This window comes from Pogona vitticeps, chromosome 3 (genome assembly GCF_051106095.1).
Source record: "Pogona vitticeps strain Pit_001003342236 chromosome 3, PviZW2.1, whole genome shotgun sequence".
NCBI lineage: Eukaryota > Metazoa > Chordata > Lepidosauria > Squamata > Agamidae > Pogona > Pogona vitticeps.
Window position 1 is genome coordinate 16,358,371 of NC_135785.1, and position 18,370 is coordinate 16,376,740.

At 42.8% G+C, this 18,370-nt stretch overlaps 1 protein-coding gene and 1 long non-coding RNA gene across 6 annotated transcripts in view; one reads left to right on the forward strand and one right to left on the reverse strand.

Moving 5' to 3' along the window:
- FNDC3B (fibronectin type III domain containing 3B) overlaps positions 1-14,060 on the reverse strand; it is a 351,384-nt gene extending 337,324 nt beyond the window's left edge. Inside the window, exon 1 of the mRNA XM_020793802.3 lies at positions 13,714-14,060. The gene's annotated coding sequence lies outside the window, so the exon portion shown is untranslated. The remainder of the gene's footprint in view (positions 1-13,713) is intronic.
- Positions 14,061-14,356: 296 nt separating this feature from the next.
- Positions 14,357-18,370, forward strand: part of LOC140706068 (uncharacterized) — an 88,249-nt gene continuing 84,235 nt past the window's right edge. For 4 of the 5 annotated variants that reach the window (XR_012085795.2, XR_013543200.1, XR_013543201.1 and 1 more), the window contains exon 1: positions 14,368-17,035. This is a non-coding gene — a long non-coding RNA (uncharacterized LOC140706068). Of the gene's footprint in view, positions 17,036-18,370 lie in introns of all 5 variants that reach the window. The other variant, XR_013543199.1, reaches the window with a different exon arrangement.

The window sequence follows — 18,370 nt, forward strand, 5'->3', positions numbered from 1 at the left end:
AGTGACAGTAGCTTGAAAAAAGAAATATTCAAGTCTCACATGGGGGAGGGGAGAAGAAAGAAAGACAGAATGTTGAAAGGCTATATCTGTTTTCAAACAGGCAAACATTCCTGCCTGTAGATGGCTGTAATCACTGTATATCTATGGGCTCTTATTTCTCCTTTGTTGTTTGAAAAGCTTCCCTCTTCCCACATACCTTTGGTCTCTAGGGACAGATCACGCAGGGACACTAAATCTGAGCCATAAACAAGTGAGCTTTTGATACAGGAGACCTTCTGTCAGAGAGGACTTTATATAGCTATCTATACCTTGCTAAAATGTAAGAGATCCTCAAACACACAGACACACAAAAAAAAAACCCTTCTAAAGATATTTATTACAACAGCACGCGATTGCTCAGTTGCAAGTATTAAGAATCACTGATCATTTCATTCAGGTTTAGAATCATTAAACTCAATGAATGTTGTGGTCTATCTTCACTAGATTCATATCTTGTGCCAAAAACACACATTAAGAACAATTGTGCAAACAATCTGTTACACCCCAAAACCAAATGGAATTAGGGAAGGGGTAGTTCCAAGCATCCATATTTTAAATTTTTCAGTTGCACATTTACTCGTAAGCATTTGCTACTTCACTTGAAGCTATATCCAGTTTAGATTAGCCTTCTTCAAGATGGCAATGGTAAATTAGGAAACCAGCATTGTGTAGCACTCTTTTTGTAGTATTATGAACAAGAATGTGCCAACAATATGGAGTAGCAGGTGCTTATATAGAAAAACATGGAATAGTATCATTAAACAACTCATGTACTTCATTACAGGCAAAGGTTTCTGATCAGAAGTGTATGCCACCTGTCCTCAATGAAGCGACCAGTGATAACTGCTTCTTTTTCTTCCCTCTTTTGTATATACAATAAGAGCTTTTGGATTTTACCACTGAAATCCTGAACATAGCTACAAGGAACAAAAGTCAATGGATTTTTACTTCCACGTCATTCACTGAGGGATCATGGGTGCCAGGATGCAACCTCAACATCAATTACTCATAAATTGGTATTGATTTCAAGCGGGAGTTGTTTACTAGTAAATAGTGTATTACTGAAGCCCTGTAATTACCTACTTATGTGGTGGTCGCCACAGGCATGCAGGAATTCAATGCAAGCAACAGCCTGCAATTCCATTCCAAAGGCTGAGCACATTGAAACTATTCCATCTATTCTGTGTCAGCTCACTCTAGCTGGCCACGGAAGCAGTGAGACTACTCTGTCCCAGACCAGCACAGAAACCAAGAAAGCTGGCAAAGAAAGGACAAAGCACTCCATCCCTGCTATATTCGCTTGCTGTATTTCTGCCTGAACTTACAGGAAGCAAAACACCTTTCTGAGCATCCATTTGGCTCGTCCAAAAAGCATGAATTAGTGGTCTGTGCTCTCCTGCACTTCTCTCCAGAGCATAAAGGAAGCACAATTTCAGAAACTAAGCAATGTCAGACCTGGTCAGTAGCTGGATGGGAGACCACAAAGGGGCTCCAGGTAGATCAAGGAAAAAATCCCATTTGTAACCCAGAGATTTAATAAGCTTAAAAAGGAACCATCTCTCAGATCTCAACAAGCTTCCAAACTTTTTATGTTAACTATAATCATTTCAGCAATTCCACACAACATGCATGCTCTCGGGAACAATGCTCTGGCCACAGAAGATGAGTCCCACCATCCTTCTCCATTGATTTGTTTCATGGAATTATTGCAGCATTTTTACCAGCAGGGAGGCAGAAAGTGAGATTTTTCTGCCTCACGTCCCTCAGTAATTCAGATCGGCCTTGGATACTGTCTACCTGGACAATGAGAGGCAGAGAGAGATCTTCTGCTCCCCCTGAGGCAGGAAAACATCTCAGGCCCATGCTGCCTGCAACTCTACATTCCAGTGAAAAATCACTAATCACAGGCAAGACTGTTTTAAGAGAATCTTCCTACTGAAAACCTGACAAGCTTTCAAAGTGCCCTGGAGTTTACGGGAATAAACATTGAAAGCCATCATACTGTAGCACAGACACAATTATATTGGTGGTTAAAAGTGTTTATTTCATTCCTTTTCTCTTTAAGGTATAATCTTATTTGGTGAAAGAGCATATTTTGCATGTCAAATAAGACTCCTTAAAAAGAGCAGACATTCCTTTTCTATGGCTACTTTGTGTTCCAGACATGAGAGGAATACATACTGCAGCCTAATGACAGGTATGGATTTCTCCATTGTTTTCCATGCATAGCAGAATCTTCTGCAAAGGCGGGGAGAAAGGATTGATACCTTCCAAAAGAATAGAAAGTTCCTTCTCCAGATGAATTAATCATAATTCTTTCTTTCTTTTTCTTATCAGTAAAGATAACGCACAGATTATCACTGCTTTCCTTACAGGTCATTTACAGCTATGACATCCCTTATTGCCTACGTCTTCAATGCCAGGGACACCTCCCATGGTGTCTTCCAGGGTCAGGCCTCTCCCAATTTGCTGTTCTTTTGTTCTCCTTGATTCTTTTATCTTTGGGCATATTTTTTTAAAATTATAATTAAGTATTTTGCTGGCATGCTGCAAAGTTAAGCACAGACACTGGCACCTTAATGATTCCCAAAGGATGTCATTGGATGTTTCCAGCTTCTACAGAGGCAATTTTAGAAAATAAAGTTAGGAGTTAACTGAGTCTCCTGGTAAGGAGTATTGTCAGGAGGCATTCCAAAGAGGTTAGAAGGGCTGTGGGAGACTGAACAGGTATTTTTGCCTGTGGGATGTGTGTGTATAGATTTTTCCTGGTTTTGCGTAGAAGGAAGTGAATTCATTTCTTGTGTGAGGCATATGTAATCTGCACTGTATCTTTGCCTGTTCCTCTGTGCATTACCTGGCTACCTTCTGGGAAATGGATTTTTGCCCTGCTTTGCAGCAGGAAATACATGTTATGTGGCACTACAGGTGCAGACCATATTTCAGTACTGCACTCAGTTTCTCCACCAAGTTAACACTCTCTGAGTTTCCCTAGCTTGCCTTCTGTGAAATGGATGTGAGAACAAAACAAAACAAAAACAGAAGATGCTTTGGATCTCAACCCTCCACTTCTGCCTTTGCTCTCCTTGAGCAAGTTAACTTCTTAAACAGCTTCACCTGTTTACCTTCTAGGAGGTGGATGCCTTGTGACTGACCACACCCACCTTAGCAGCCATTTTGTGAACAGAAAAGCCCGAATCCTCATAGCTATTTTCTTACACCACCCATGATATACTCTCAAAATTCCAAATATGTCCACCAGCTCAGTGGCACAATTGCTACAACACAGGAAGGGCTAAATAGGACAGAGTACTTTCTAAACATTTTACCTCCTTCATTTCAAATATTAAGACCCAGAAACTTGCATTTGTCTTCCTTTTAAGATTAAAATCCTGCCCAACTAATGGTGCAAATGGCCACCACCAGGCATAGTCAGAATCTTGGCAAACCTTGGCTACATGCCAACTCATTGGAAGAGTTTGATCATATTCAAAACGTCTGCCAAGAATGCAAAACTTATATTAAAATTTTATATTTAATATAAAACTTATATTAAAATTTTGATTGTGGGACAGGAGGAATTGCTTTCCTTCATTCCACAAGTGAATCGAAATTTCACTGAAAGCCATCATTTATAAGGCCCAATAAAATGGTACAGTTACACGTCTTCTAGACAGTAAATATTTCAGGTATGGTTTGGAAAACTTTATAAAGAAATGTCTCATCACTATCCCAAGAATGACTTCAGAATACTGGCTGAGCTCACCCATTTTTAAAATGGCAAGTGATTCAATTTCCATGAGAGACCAGACATGAGTTATGTTAAGAGACGAAAGCCATCTGACCACACCAGTCAGTGGGCAAATTTTGTACAGTACTTCTGGATCACCAGCAGTGCCTTTTTGCCAGAACAGAACTGTGATGCAAAAATGGGGTAGGGGACTGGAGCAGGATACAGAACTTTTTTTAAAAAAAAAAGGATGGTGTACAATGGAAAGTTGAATCAAGTATTTGGGAAACTGTTGGAGTCAAGGATCTGACAGACTGTGGAATGTTCCTAGCAGATGGTGGCATGAGCAGGGAGAAACCTCGCAGCATATAAAGCAAATCTGCAAATACTGGTGGAGATAGTGTATACCAGCATGGCTGCTGGACTCATGAATTATGGAAGCTCTGTTGCAAAAAGCTAATTTTTCTAATCTCCCTATGGATACCAAAATAGCTATGTCTTCCAAGGATTAAAGAGATGAGTGTAAACAATCAGAATTCTGAGACAAGCCAACTCACATACTGAAAGATAAAAAACTCAATTCCACTGTGCCAAAAGAGAGAGAAAGAGAGTAAAGCTGACTTATACAGTACCAGCTCTGGCCACTGGTCCAGCAAGCCCATTAACACATATCTTATCTGACAGCAATTCTACAAAGATGTATTCACAAAGGTTTTCACAGCCAGGATCCAATGGTTGTTGTGGGTTTTTCGGGCTCTTTGGCCGTGTTCTGAAGGTTGTTCTTCCTAACGTTTCGTCAGTCTCTGTGGCCGGCATCTTCAGAGGACAGCACTCTGCTCTGGGCTCAGAGCACTCTGTCCTCTGAAAATGCCAGTCACAGAGACTGGCGAAACGTTAGGAAGAACAACCTTCAGAACATGGCCAAAGAGCCTGAAAAACCCACAACAACCAATTCTACAAAGATCTTTCTTAGCCTTACATAGAGATTCTGAGAACAGGACCCAAAACCTTTTGCATCCAAAACATGGGCTCTACAACTGGGCAAAAGTTCTCTTCCTTCCTCCTACATGTAACGAAGGGCAAGGAACTAACCAGAAGCATTGTATATGACCAGTAGAACTTCCTTCCATCAATGTCTGAGGTTTTAGCCAACTACTTTCACAAAGATCTTTAACAAAAAGTTACAAAAGCGTATCCCTCAGACAGAACTGAAATCAAAGGTTCTTAGAAAGCTGATTTCTTCATTTAGTGTCATATATTGCTGCTTCACTTCTGCATGATCACAATGTTGCCACATTAAACAACTTCATTTCAAAACATACATTTCTTTGCTGCTTTGGACCAAACTTCTGTCCATCTTACTAAATGTTCTCTTGATAAACCCCCAAAAAAAGCCAACATTCCTGTGAGTATAGGTATACTCAGGACAAACTAAAAGAGTAAGATTTCAGAGTACAGTGCGGCCAGCCCTTCAGCAGTACTTTGCTCGACATGTTCAATATTGCCTGATTAGAGGAACAGAAAAAGAAACTACAGAAAGCACGCTGATTAAAAGAAAAGATCATATCTTTTTGGCTAACAGCCCCTCCATCCAGGAAAGAGGAAGAGTTAGGCAGCTAGTTATTCCAAAACAGGCTTCATAAAGGCTGAACCAACTAGTACCAAGGAATTATATCCCACCTTGCCTTAAACTGGTAACCTCCAGAAGTGTTTAGACTGTAACTCTCATTTACCGCACTTAAGATGGCCCACTGTGAGGGACACTGGGAAATTGAAATATTTGACTATATATTTGAAAAAGCAAAAAACAAACAAAAACTTATCAACCATACAAAATCCAAAACCCTATAGTAACCCATTTCTGTGGCACTTTCCATGTGGTTCAGTATACCTCCATCTTACAGCACTGCAAGCCTCTGTGACAGCCTGCATGAGCAGAGACACAAGAAGAACAGTGATTTTAAAAATAAAATATATTAAGATATCTCATCTCCCTGTAATGATGCAGAGTAATGTCACTAGAAATGCATGGAAGCACTTCCTCATCAAGTCTGCCATAAGCACATGAGAAAAATGTATGCTAGACCAAGGCTATGTAGTTGAGATTCTGGGCCAAACTGGAGTCATTGAAATCAGTGAGATCTACATTACAGTTTCTTAATAAATCCCATTCATTTCAATAGGTCTAGTTTTGACCAAAACTGGGTCTAGTACCGAGCTGACACATCAGCCAACCAGAACTGTTTGAAAAACCGTGAAGCAGGGCATTAGCACAACAGCACCCTCCTGCTCCGACCCCCAACTACTGATACACAGAAGCATATCACTGTGATAGCACACCACTATCACGACAGAGAGCTGCCCCAGATGTATCCAACCCTTCTAAAGTCATCTGAGTTAGTGGCCACTATTATATTTAGTGGCCACTATGTGAGGACATGCTTCTGTTCTAAATCTCTGATCATACAACCACAAAGGTGGGCGGAGAAGGCCATCTGCACAACAGTTTTACCAATAAACTGCCACAGCACTGCTTGTTTGGAAGCTTTGGCCTGAAAGGGTAGATAGGAACACATTAACAGCACATTGAAGAATGTCAAGGAAGTGTTTTTGCACACAGCTGTCTCTTCTCCCATGATTAAGGAATGGAGATTGCCATCTAAAAGCTGACCTCTGAAGAATTGATGCTTTTGAGTTGTGGTTCTGGAGAAGGCTCTTGAGACTTCCCTGGACTGCAAAGAGAACGAACCTATCCATTCTAAAGGAAATCAACTCTGAGTGCTCACTGGAAGGACAGATCCTGAAGGTGAGGCTCCAATACTTTGGCCATCTCATGAGAAGAGAAGACTCCTTGGAAAAGACCTTGATGTTGGGAAAGTGTGAAGGCAAGAGGAGAAGGGGACGACAGGGGATGAGATGGTTAGACAATGTCATCGAAACTACCAGCATGAATTTGACCCAGCTCCGGGAGGCAGTGGAAGACAGGAGGGCCTAGCGTGCTCTGGTCCATGGGGTCATGAAGAGTCGGACACAACTAAATGACTAAACAACAACAACAACAAAGAGATTGAACTGCTGCATGCTTCGAAGGGGCTCATAGACCGTACTGAAGTTTGCTACCACCAACTTCAAGAGTACAAACTTGGCCCTTTGAAATAACTCTTGGGCTCACAGACCCACAATTTCCTTTCACATTGCTTTACATACCATTTCCCCGAAAATAAGACCTAACCTGAAAATAAGCCCTAGTATGATTTTTCAGGATGCTCGTAATATAATTCCTACCCCCAAAAAATAAGCCCTAATTAAGTGAAACCCCGCCCTCCACCATTCTGCAGCATTGTGCAGCAACCAGAAGATGATGACCTGACTGTAACATAAAACAAGCCCTAATGTGTTTTTTGGGAGCAAAAATTAATATAAGACCCTGTCTTATTTTCGGGGAAACACGGTACTTCACAGCCTGGAATTTTAAAAACATGTTTTCATCATTTCATTGAAAACAGTTGGCAGAAGACGAGTTAAATACAAACAGAAAAACACATTTAAGTAAATTAAAGCTAAATTAATGGCCTATATAACTTAACATGCAAACCATACTTCTGTCTCTATAATACAGTACTGATAGAACTGGATTGTATCTTCTAAAATAAGTCAATGTATTTCTTGTCATGTCTCAAACCGATGCACTCTCTCGCTTTTGCAGCCATTTTCATGCCTCCACGCAGGAGTGCTACTGCTTTATATTTATTGCCAACTACTTTGGCCACAGTCAGCCCATATCAAGCCATCTCATGGGGATCAGCCCATGGAAAACCATATTCGATTTCTGCACTTCAAAGCACCACATTCTTACGTGCTCAAGCTATTTCTGCCTGAGATTCTTCTGAAATTCAGTTACTACTTCATGTAGCAGCATCACACACATACCCCAAGATGCTGTGTGACTTTTATACTTAAAAATATAAAATGCATTTAAATTTAAAATAATTAAATTGGAATTAATTAATTTTCCATTCAAGAGTATTAATTTACATGTAAGTATTTTTCATTGGTGGTCATTTTTGGGTAGCCTAAACATCTGGAAAAAAGGAACCATGCTAGCCTCAAATAGTCCTCCCCTCCTCTTGGCCATACTTTTCCAGATTGACCAATCCCTTCTTAGGGATGATGATGATTCTAAAGAGGACCACTTCCTCTAATGCAGGAGAGTACCCACTGATATGCAAGACTCTCCTTCTCAGAAAGTCTCTCTCCACAGAGAAGGCAATGTAAACATGGGAAGAGGGGAATGGAGCCACAGACATAACTTTCTCTTCTTGTCTGGAAGTTTGAGTCATGGCAACTGGATTTCTTTCTTGGTCAGATGAAATGTTTTGCTACTCATCCAAGTAGCTTCTTCAGTCCGAGGAGAGTTGGTAGGACACTGAAGAAGCTACTTGGATGAGTAGTGAAACGTTTCATCCTAACAAGGAAGAAGTCCAGTTGCCATGACTCAAACTTCCAGATATCCTCACCTGGATGACTGAGGATCGTCACAGATATATCCCTTTCTTTGTGTGTTTAGGCTACTTATTCCGATAATCTCTGGATAGAACCACTGTTGCTTTATATTGTGAGGAAGACCATTCTAAAGAGAAAAGCAAAGAGGTCTCTAAGCCTCCAGAAGCCATTTCGGGGAGAATGAGACAGCGACTTAGCATATTAACAGCAGCAAAGCAAATTTTCAATGGACTCATTTACGACCAGCATAACATATTGCTACTTTATGCAAAAATAAACAAACAGTAGGCCCAGTCCACTACCACTACAAACACAAGTCCTTAAAACAGTCAGCCACAAATATTTTTATGTACTGTATTATATAAAGCTATTTATAATACAAAAATGTCCTATGCTTACCTCCCACAAAGTACTGCTGCCTTCACAGTGCCTTCCTAGTCACCCAGCATACAAGCTGTTCCAACATCCACTTCTAAATTGTACAAAACATTGATATCTCTGCCAGAAATTAACAATGTGATTTAGGCATAATATTTGCTGGACTCAACATCCCCAGTCCCAACTCCTACTCTTGGGTTACAGTCCTTCATCCACTTAACTGGAGTTAAAAGTCACACTGAACTGAATAGGCTTCACTTCTGCAGAATCAAAGGCAAGGTGGCACTGTTAGAAAAACAGCATTAGTGACCCTCAACATAACTAGAGTGAGGCAACTGGGACTTTGAAGGGCTCTAATATTTACAGAACACTAAAAATCACTGTGGAGAAGGTGCAAATCTGACCACCCCACAACATATATGCAGTCTCCAGATATTCTGCCCTGGGCAGAGGGAAATACAAAGCAGGTGGGCTTAACATGGAACCACTTCATACACAGATGTTCCACTCTCCTCTCCCCACATGTGATAGCCTCACATGACCTACACTTAACCAATAGGGCAACAAAGCCCTGGGTGCCAAAAGTGGAACTTAGAGTTCTGATTTTGATACAGTAGTACCTCAGTTGCTACCAACATGAATTTGACCAATATATATGTTGTGTTGCACTGGAAGACAGGAGGGCCTGGCATGCTCTTGTCCATGGGGTCACAAAGAGTCGGACACGACTTTATGACTAAACAACAAAAGTACCTCGGTTTATGTACGCCTTGGTTTACAAAATTTCTGGTTTATGAATGGAAATCAATTCAAAATAGTTCACGTTTTTTCCCAGTTTCTTTCGCTTCGCCTGGAGGTTTTTAGCGCCGCCACTGTTCCTACGGCAATCTGCATTCCAGTTTACAAATTTTTCGCATGACGTAACATCCCAGAGGACGCATTGATTGCGTAAACCGAGGTACAATTGTAGATCAGAACAGAACCACTGCCTCCTAGTATGCGGGTGTATTCCAAGCAGAACAAGTTTTCCTCACATTTTTCCAGTGTTTTTTCCAGGCTATAATAGGAAAAATTTCCACAGGGCGGAGCATTCAAGCATGTAAACCATGAGCAGCAGTCTGAAGCTGTAGACATCAGGCAGATACCAAAGAACTTAGAAAAACTAGACCTCAACTATGTCCACACCATTTGGGTCTCACAGAGACGCCCTACGACATAAGCATAATCAGAAAGAAGTGAAGCTTTTTTTTCCTGCTCTTTCCACATATTTTTGCCAACCAGTTAACTGAACACGGACTTTCTCATTCTTCTTGCTTCCTCCTACTGCACTGCAAATATCTTTATTATTCCTCTTGTAAAAGGGGTTGGGGTTGGGAGAAAGAAGATGTACTCAAACCCATTCAGCAAGCTAAATTCTGGACTCTGTATTCTTGCCTCCAATCATTAAAAATCTCTTAAGTGAATCTTCCAGTGCAGTTCAACACAAGAGGTTCAGGCACCATGATGTATTCAATACTGACTACTCAAGTAGTAACCAAATAATAATAATAACCTTTGAATTTGCAGAGCTGGAAGGGAGTCTATGGCTCATCGAGCCCAGCCCCTCTTAAGGAGGTACGGTGGGAGAAACTAAACTCCCAACTTCTGGCTCTGCAGCCAGAGACCTAAGCCAATGAAGGTAAAAGTCTATCAGAAATGCACACTCAGAATCACTCCTTCTATCGGAAATGATACCTGAACAGCTCATAATGTTCCATTTCAATTAACAAGCATGCATTAAGTGTGACTTCATTAATTTAAAATATTTGTATACTTCCCATCAGCAGATTGCAAAATAGAACAGATTACAAGAACAAAGTAAACTATAAATAAAACAAAAAAAGTTATTAAAATGCATTAATGTGCTAAAAGATATTTTAAAGTCTATGAGGAAAAAGCACTAAGCAAGACAACCATGCTGGTGCGAGGCCACAGATAAGGCTCCCTCACCAAGAAGCCTCTCTTCCCGGTTGTCTCAGATGATCCGAAACACTGTGGATAAGAGAGAACACAGCACGATTACTAGGTGCTTTCTTAACCAACGGGAGCTGCAGTGGTTCCCAACCTTTCATCCTCAGATGCTCTTGGACTAAAACTCCCAGAAGCCTTCACCACTAATGTGCTGGCTTAGATTTCTGGCAGTTCTAGTCCAAGAACACCTGGGGAACCAAAGCTGGGGACCACCAGCCTAACCTGATCAAAAACACTTTCTTGCTCCTGTGAATTCCTGAGCCTTCTAGATCAAAATTGGGATCTAGCATCATCCCAAAAAAGCAAACTCAATACTTTAAGGAGAATAGAACCTCAGCCATAAAAGACTGAACACCATCTGTCAGAAGACAAACCTATCTTTGGGTTGTCAGGATTCAGTTTCAGATTGCTGGCTGGTCACCTAACCCAGTACAGATTCCAGACAATGGCTTAATACTTCTCCTGCAAAGAAGAGATGAGTGTCCTCAGTATATGGATGGCATCTCACCCAAGTTCCCTGAATGACCTCTCCCAGAGACTTGATATACTAAAGCAAGCGGGAAAACATTTTATAGGAAAGCCCTACAGTTCAGTAGGAGAAGGTAATGCTCTTAATTTCAAAGGTCTCAAGTTCTAATAAACATTCTGCCACTCTGTATAGATGTGATGAGCCAGAAAGAGAGCCAGCTATGGGCTAGATCCTGACCCCAATACAAGGCAGTTTTACACTTCACTGCCAGATTAATCGCTTCCAAAAATAGACTATTCCTCATACTGTACTTTCAACAGACCCTCCTCTACTGTCTGCGAAGTGTTAGCACTTGAGTATTCTCTATCCTCCTGCTCATCCAACACAGCCCGCCCCGTCCTCAAAACTGCCCAGGTCGCACCAATGTCAGCAGATAACTTAGCAGAAGGAAAGCAGAATAAGAAAGACGAAGGAAAGAGTCTGCCTTGAGAGAAAACCTTTGGCCTGAATCCAAGTGGAATGAATTTCGCTTTGACTGGAATGCTAGAAGACATCAGTGCAAAGACCCAAATTTTTAAAAACATTTTCCTGAAGGGAAATGGGGTTGAGGAAGAGTGAAAACCATGCATTTTGGAGATGAATGTTTTTTTTCTCTCTTTCTTTCACAAAGCTTATTTAAAAGGAAACAAAACAGCATTCCATTTCCTTGGTAATATGCCATTTTGTAAAAAAAAAAAAGGGGGGGGGGAGAGAGAAATGCGTCTGGCAAGGGAAATAAAAAGTTTCCAGAATTGCTCCCTTCATTTTGCCAGTGGCGTCAGCGAGGAAGGGCGGGGCTCCGGGAAGACGGGCGAGAGGAGAGCCGTCTGTGGGTCTCGGTCTCCTCTCTCCAACGTGCCCCCTGGATCCAGACACTTTGGAAAGACTTTGCCCATGTGGGGTGGGGGCGAAGAGAGGGAAAGATCCCCCTCCAGCTCTTTTGAGGCTGCAAGGAGGACCTTGCCGCGCCGCCGCCGCCGCCTTGGCTGGCTTCACCTGAAAGGCAGACATCATCCTTCCCAGCCAAGCTGGCCAGAAGGGGCCAGACGCTACGTTGCAGCTTGGCCCCAGAGCAGCGGCTTTGGACCCGGCCCTTGCCAATCTCCCTCAGCGCCGGGCGGCGTCTTTTCGCGCCAGGCGGTCGTCGCTTCCCACCACCAACTTCCCCCACCTAAAAAAGCCACTTTTACAACCCCGCTTCTGGGTAGGAGGCGGAGGTGGAACCAGAGACCCCCATTTTCCCAGAGCCTTCCCTCGTGAAAGAAAAAAAAAGCTCTAAATGTCACCTCAGCAAAAAGCCCATCTTCCGGAGGGGTTTTGCACGGAGGAGGCCTGCACTGCACTTACTGTACAAGTTTTGCTGGGCGGGGGGGGGTGCTTTACCTCAGCAAACGGGGTTTGGAGAGAGAAATGGGGTGGGGGGGCAGCTGAGGATGGGGGGCCTATGTTTGGTCAGAAGTAAGAAAGTGTCAAGCAGAAGGGGCAGCCGCAAGGAGCCTGTCTGGATTACTAGGTTATGATGGTGGTGACTCGATTCTCCACCCAGTCAAAAAAAAGGGGGGGGGGATCCGGTTGCAGATTTTTGCACTAAGGCTGGCTTCTTCACAGATGAGCTCAGCCGGCAAACCGCTCTCTCCTTCGCTCTCCCCCTGCCTTAAAATAACAATAATGATGATGATAATATGGGGCATCACCAGCCAGCATCTCCGCCTTTGCATGCATTCAAGGTCGCCCGGCGCCTGCCTTCACCCAAAATCCGCCAAACTTCTCCCGCTGCTCCCAACTGTAGCCGCTAGACAACCAGAGATCGGCTGACACTGTAGGGGTGGTGGTTTTATTTTATTTTATCATCTTCCCCCATCTTCAAAACACTCCCGCCTCCCTCCACGCAGTTAAAGAGCGGGGTTGGAGGGGGGGCTGCTTTCCCCTAAATATGAGAAAAAGGGGGCGGGGGAGAGAAAAAAGTAAGATGGATCTCATAAGATTTTTTTTTTAAAAAAAAAGGCACCGGCAAACAAGAAAAGGGAAATTTAAAAGGGAACATTCCCCCCCCCCCGGAAAAAAAAACTTCTGAAGTCAGTTCCTAGGGCTTCCACCCATCCCATCTCCCTATTCTCCTTCCTTTCCAATCGTACCCCTTGGGCTTCAGTAGCCCGCAGACCAGAAGGATCGCTACGCAGGGATCTTTACCGAAAAAAAATTTTTTTTAATTACAAAATATATACGCCGCCCGCCAAGTTCACATTTGGAGTTTCCACTCTGAAACAAAAGGAATCCGGATTAGGAGGAAGGAAGGGCGACCAAAAAAAGAGAGAGAGAGAAAGGGGGGGAAAACGCACTTGGGGAGAAAAGGAAGATGGCTAGGGAAACCTAGATTTCTGGTCGCCTTCTAGCCCAGGGGCACGATAGGGATCTACCCGGAATCTTTCCTTTGCGTTTCCAGATACCGGGAGAAGTGGGTCGCCACCCGTTTCGTGCCTGGCATTTTTCAGCTCCAGGATCTGGGGAGGGAAACGAGGGAAAGGACAAGCCGAGGCGAGGTGCTTACCTTGTGCTGGAAACGGGGGGGAATAACCCAGGGGAGGAAAAACCCTGCCTTGCTTTTTCGGAGGGGAGGTGAAGCCGTGTCTCTCTGAGCAATCGCCGCCCGGTTTAGTCCGCGAGCGAGCCGGAGTCGCTACCAGAAGGGTTGGAAAGGGGATTCCGCCATGTCAATGATGTCGGACCACATGGGGATTTGTGACCAGCCCACATACCATACAGTCTGGATTAGAAGCTACTGTGGGAAAAAGGAGCGAGCGAGCGTCAGCTGAGAAGCGGGAGGAGGCCGGGCGGAGAGAAAGCAGGCGGAAAGTCCGGAGTCGGGAAGACTAAGGGGCGGATGGGGGGGAGGGAAGGGAAGGGCTGAGCGCTTTTGCAAATGATCAACGCCCTACGCTTTTAAATTAATTAACACAACGCTGCCCACTCCACTCCCCCTCCCTTAAGGCTGAGGAGTTTATACCAGCTGTTCCCTCACAAGACCAAGGACGTTTCCAATACTTTTCAGGATGCCGCCCCTCGGCACGCTTAGGCAGAAGGGTGGTTTTAATTGGGATTTCACTTCCGAGGTCGCGTCCTCGAGGCTACTAACCCCTCAGTCTGAGGGAGCTAGCTGACTTCCAAGCACACACCCATAGAAAGGGGTGGGGGGAAAGGGTGAATCCTTCCTCTTGAGTAGGTGTATAGAGGGGATGAAAATGATGCTGGGGAAGGCGGAAGGCAGCAGCAGGCAAAAAGACTGCTAATGAGATGGATTGACTCAGTAAAGAAAGCCACAGCACTCAGTTTGGAAGACTGAGCAGGGCTGTTGTTGGAGGTTATTAATCTAATCAGGTTGCTGTGATTTGGAAGCAACTTGATGGCACATAATAACAAAGTTAATGGTGAGGTTTTGGATTTTTCAGCCCATGATCATACTTACTTGAGAGTTAGTTATGCGCCTTCAAGCCAGAAGTAACTTATAGGGCCCCAAGGTTGAAGAGGGGAGCCTATTAATAGCTACCCGCTCTTCGAGGCAACTACTGGATAGCAGCAGTAGCTGGAAGTGAGACAGGCGGAGGAGGCTATGACAAACTAACATCTGTTAGTATTGCAAATGGGTGGCAATAGTAAACCCCTACTGAATTTCCCTTACCATGAAAACCCTATGATGAAACAGTCCAAAATGAAACAAGAGATAGTACTGGAGGAAGAGACTCCTAGGTTGAAAAACACTCAAGCAGTTACTAGGGAAGAGCAAAGGAAAGTCTAAAGTTATACATAACACACAATGTGGAATGTGAGAAGTATGACTCAAGGTAAATTCAAAACTGTAAAGAAAGAAATGGAACATATAACGTTGTAGTGTCTGGTGTCAATGAACTGAAGTCAACTGGAGAGGGATATTTTCAGTGAAACAACTATAAAGTTTGGAAATAACAAACTCAGAAAAAAAGCTGAGTTGCTCTGATACTAAGGTAAGACATAGCACAAGCAGTAAGGAAGTATAATGCAAAATCTGACTGAATAATATCAAATCAGACTCTGTGGAACACCAGTCAACATAACCGTAATTAAAGTCTATGTTCCAACTACTAGTTTCGTTTCATCATTTCGTCGTGTCCGACTCTTCATGACCCCATGGACCAGAGCACGCCAGGCCCTCCTGTCTTCCACTGCCTCCCGGAGTTGTGTCAAATTCATGCTGGTTGCTTCGCAGACACTGTCCAGCCATCTCATCCCCTGTCGTCCCCTTCTCCTCTTGCCGTCACACTTTCCTAACATCAAGGTCTTTTCCAAGGAGTCTTCTCATGAGATGGCCAAAGTACTGGAGCCTCAGCTTCAGGATCTGTCCTTCCACTGAGCACTCGGGGTTGATTTCCTTTAGAATTGATAGGTTTGTTCTCCTTGCAGTCCAGGGGACTCTCAAGAGCCTCCTCCAGGACCACAATTCAAAGGCATCAATTCTTCGGCGGTCTGCTTTCTTTATGGTGCAGCTCTCACTTCCATACATCACGACAGGAAAAATCATAGCTTTGACTATTTGGACTTTTGTTGGCAAGGTGATGTCTCTGCTTTTTAAGATGCTGTCAAGGTTTGTCATCGCTTTCCTCCCAAGAAGCAGGCATCTTTTAATTTCGTGGCTGCTGTCTCCATCTGCAGTGATCATGGAGCCCAAGAAAACTACTAGTGCTTAAGAAGAAGAAATTGAAAGCTTTTACATAAATATCCAAGAGGAAATCAGTCACACACTGAAACAAGGCATGCTTATATCCGTAGGTAAATGGAACTCAAAAGCAGAGAACAAAGCAGAAGCAAATGTTGTTGGAAAATTTAGCCTAGGGGGATGGATATGAAGCAGGAGAATGACTCATAGAGTTCTGTGAAGCCAACAATCTGTTTATTACAAATACATACTTTAAACAATGGAACAGACAGCAATACGGGTGTTATACCCATTGTAAACTGTTCATATCCAACTTTGGAGTAAATATGTTCTTAACTGGAGAGAAGAACTGTTTGAGCTTCTCATGCATACACCATAATTATTATTGGTAGAAATGGGCACAGAAATTCCAGGGGGAGATTTTTTTTAATTATTTCTTGGTATACATGCACAGAGGATGACTCTGCTTTGCAGGAATAGTTTTGGCAGAAGTTCTTCCAAAATCTGGGTCCCCTGCCTTAATTCCAGGTTTGGAACCATGGTGGCCAAGTTGGGAGGAAATGGGAACAGAGAAAGAGAGACAATCCCAGACCAATTGCTGGTTCCAAGCCTTGACTGTGTGAGCTGCTTCACTAGATCCTTAGTTCTTGTGATGAGGCTCTCCAAGCAACCTTGGAATCACAGCAAATGTAGGCTATTCAAGGGGTAGATTGGATTAGTTTCCAACTTGGGAAGGAGGTATTGTCTTGTGTCCTATTGCTTTATTGCTTCCTCATTTTGGAGAGCTGAGAGATAAGATGTTGCTCAATTTTACAGCCCTTTTGTATGTCCTCAGTCTTTGCTTTGCATGCCCATTTTCTGCCCTCTCCTTCCATGCTTGAAATTGCAAACTTTCTCCACAATACTCATGGTGCTGTTGGATGCTAGCCATGGAAAGAAGAAGAGAACAAGGAAATGATATGGATGACTGTTGTCATTCTGTTTCCTTCTGTCAGTTTTGTAGACATATTCCCTCTGCGTCCCCATTTCCTACAGTCGTACTAGTGCTAATAATAAATTGTCACTATTATTATACGAGAAGAGATGGGCAAGACTGTACGAGCAATGAAGTGGAAGAAAAGAAAGACCAGTGAGAAAAGAAAGAAAAAGTAGATGTGAGGAAGAGAAGAAAAAGCACACAAAGGTAAGGAGTGGCATTGAAGTGTTCCGAATACTTGTGAAACTAAGGTCTTTTTCTAGATATATTTCACACACTCACTGAACTCCAGTAGCAAGTAACAACTAGAGTAGACCCATTGACTCAATGGAATTTCCACAAGCATTGACTCAACAAATCCCCACTAATTCCATGGGCCTGCTCTAGCAGTGACTTCATACTGGATTTCAGCCACTGTGTTTGTAAATCTTTTTAATTTGTTTCATAACGTTTATATATATGATACAACTTTTAAATAGATGTAACCCCAGCTGATTGTAACAAATCTATTTATAGCGTAAAAGCAACACCTTTCATGAAAAGTTACTAAATGCTAGATGAGTGGGCATGGGGTTGTTATTTCAAGGAGAAGACACTCTGCACATGCTTAGAAATAACATAATACAGAAAGTCATATTTGGGATTCCAAATACTGACTTTGAAGGCCTACAACATCCAAGAATTAAATACTATGTAGTAGCAGTTACAATACCTGTTCTGTGTCATCAAGACAATGAAGAAATTGTGTGACACCCTGAATAATGTCTTGGCAAATTTATTAATCTTTTTTTAAATGCATCTGAAGAAGTGAGCTCTGGCCCAAGAGAATGATGCTATGCTCATTTTTCAAACTGTCTTGTTGTTATGTCCCTCAAGTCTCTTCTGACTTATGGTGACCCTATGAGGTGACCTCCAAAACATCTTACCATCAACAGATCTTGTACACGTATAGGAAGCCACAGCCTTGAGTCAATCCATCGCCAGTTTGGTGTTCCTTTTTTTCTGTTGCCTTCAACTTTTCCCAGCATTACAGTATTTTCCAGTGAGTCTTGTCTTCTTATGATATATGATAGTCTCAGTCTGCTTATTTTTTGCTTCTGGAAAGAGTTCCAGCTTGATTTGATCCAGGACCCACTTGTCTTGTATTTCTGGCTATCCAAAGTGTCCATAAAGCGCTCTTCTGGGACAATGTGACACTCTGAAGGAAAATTAACACACTTCTTAATCTTCATTGGGTGCATCTGGTGGAGTGGATACTGGTTCTTAGAGTCTGATGCTTTAATTCCACACACACACCCAGAGGTCCCTTATGATGTATTAAATGTTAAAGGACCACAAGACCTTTGTTGTTGTTGTTGCAGCAGACTAACATGGCTACCTTTCCAGAAACGGTGGAGAGTGAAAATTATTTAAAATTGTGTGGTGGACAAATTCTTCACTACAGTGTGAGAACAGGAAATGTTTTACTCCACAGCTCAGTGAAGAAAATGTGTATGCTTTTTTCCCAACAGCGGAAGAGTCATTCCACTCGTCTGTCTGAAT